Genomic DNA, 2,647 nt, shown 5'->3' with positions numbered 1-2,647 from the left:
TGCAGGATCTTTGTTGCAGCATGCAGGAACTTTTTGTTTGCAGCATGGGGGATGTTTTAGTTGTGGCATGTAGGCTGTTTGGTGGCGGCATGTGGGATCTTTAGTTGTGGCATGGAGGATCTTTAGTTGGGGCATGTGGGATCCTTTTAGTTACAGCAAGCAGGAATTTAATTGTGGCATGGGGGATCTTAAATGACAGCATACAGGATCTTTTAGTTTTGGTATGTGGGATCTTTGTCACAGCATGTGGGATCTTCTAGTTGTGGCTTGAAGCATTTTTTAGTCAGAGCATGTGAGATACTTATAGTTGCAGAATGCAAGATCTTTGTTGCAGCCTTTGGAATATTGTTGAGGCATGTGGGATCTTTAGCTGTAACATGTGGGATCTTCATTGCGGCATTCAGGCTCTTTTTGTTTGTGGCAGGCAGGATCTTCGTTGTTCCATGTGGGGTCTTTTTTTGTTGTGGTGTGTGGGATATTTGTTGTGGAATGTAGAATACTTGTTGCAGCATGTGGGATGTGGATTGTGGGATCTTTTAAATTGTGGCATGTAGAATCTTGTTGTGGCATTCAGGATGTCTTTTTATTTGTGGCATGTGGGATCTTTTAGTTGGGGCATGCAAGGTATTTTTAGTCACAGCATGTGAGAACTATTTAGTTGTGTTATGTGGGACTTTTTAAATTGTGGCATGCAGGATCTTTGTTACAGCGTGCAGAATCTTTTTATTTGTGGCATGGAGGATCTTCAGTTGTGGTTATTGGATCCTTTTAGTTGCGGCATGTGGGGTCTTTCTTGTGGCATGTGGACTCTTTTAGTTGGATCGTGTGAGGTATTTTTAGTTGCTAAATGCAGGATCTTCTTTGCAGCATGTGGGATTTTGTTGTGGCATGTAGGATCTTTATTTGTAGCATTTGGGATCTTTGTCAAGGCCTCTGGAGTCTTTCATTGTGGCAGGCAGGATCTTCATTGTGCCATATGGGGTGTTTTTAGTTGTGATTCGTGGAATCTTTGTTGTGGTATGTGGGATCTTTGTTGCAGCATGTTGGAATTTTTTTTTTTTTTTGCAGCATGACAGATCTTTTTAATTGTGACATGTGTGATAGTTTAGTTGGGACATGTGAGGTCTTTTTAGTTGCCGAATATGAGATATTTATAGTTGTGGTGTGGGACTTTTTAATTGTGACATGCGGGATCTTTTAGTTGTGGCATGCAGAAACTTGAGTTGCAGAATGGGGTATCTTTATTTTGTGGCATGCAGGATCTTCGTTGTGGCATGCAGGATCTCTTCGTTGCGGCATGTGGGATTGTCAAGAAGCATTTAATAGGAGGCTTCCTGTGTGCTGTTTTGGATCTGTCAGGAATTCTCTGTTCCTTATTAATTCCTGAATCAATTAATTTCTCCCGGGACAGAGAAATCCAGGCATTTCCTTCATTAGTGTTTCTATATGGTGATAAGTACCCTCTTCCTTTTTGTGAACTATACGGTAAAAGTGATTATTTACAGCTCTCTCTCTCTTTAATATGGATGGCTTATGTTTTGTAAGTCTGGAAATTTAATCTTTATCTTTGCTGAGAATAACTACTTTGTAAGACAGTGTATATGCCCACACCATGTTGATTAAAACACCTTTGCTCCATCAGAGCTTTGGTCCCTGTGTCTTTCTTTCTCTCTCTCTATCTCTCTCTCTCCCTCTCTCCCTCTCTCTCTTTTTCAGGTTGATCCCCTGGAGCGCAGAGGCTCTCTGAGTTCACTTTCCTGCCCAGGCTTCTAAGACCCTCTCGAGAAGGCGCCCTGTGCCTTCACCCCATTGAGAGGGCGCCTGAGGCCTTCGTGAACAGAGCAAGCCCCATGAAGGGGCTTTATTGGCTTTCTGTGTAAACCAAGGAATATCAGCCTCTTTCTCTCTCCTTTACTTTCTTATTGGTCAACTCCAGACCACCAAGTTTTGGTCCATTAAAGGACCTCAACATGGGATCTTTTAGCTGTGGTTATTGAGATCTATTAGTTGCAGCTGTGAGATCTTTCTTGTGGTATGCAGGGTCATTTGGTTGTATCACGTGGGATCTTAGTTGTGATATGTGAGGTCATTTAGTTATAGTATGTGGGATTTCTTAGTTGTGGCACATGGCATCTTTTAGTTGGAGGATGAGAGATATTTTTAGTTGCAGCCTGTGATGTCTTATTTGCAGCAGGTGAGATTTTGTTGCAGTATGGCATGTGGGATCTTTAATTGCATCATGTAGGATCTTGTTGCATTATGTGGATCTTTAGTTGTGGTAGCGGAGTCCTTTGTTGTGACATGCAGATCATTTTGTTGTAGTATGCAGGATGTTTTAGTTGTGGCATGTGGGATCATAATTGTGGCATGTGGGATCATTTTGTTGCAGCACGTGGCATCTTTTAGTTGGAGCATGCGAGGTATTTTTAGATGCAGAATGCAGGATCTTTTTAGCATGTAGGATTTCATTGCCACATGTGGGATCTTTAGTTGTAGCATGAGGGATTTTTGTTGCAGTATGTGGAAATGTAGTTATGGTAGGGGGGATCTTTGTTGTGGTGTGCAAGGTCTTTTTCTTTCTAGCATTTGGGATCTCTGTTGTGCCATGTGGGATCTTTTTAGTTTTAATATGTGGGATCTTTGCTGC

This window comes from Ovis canadensis, chromosome X (assembly GCF_042477335.2).
Source record: "Ovis canadensis isolate MfBH-ARS-UI-01 breed Bighorn chromosome X, ARS-UI_OviCan_v2, whole genome shotgun sequence".
In the NCBI taxonomy this organism is placed as follows: domain Eukaryota; kingdom Metazoa; phylum Chordata; class Mammalia; order Artiodactyla; family Bovidae; genus Ovis; species Ovis canadensis.
This window is presented reverse-complemented; position numbering follows the sequence as displayed.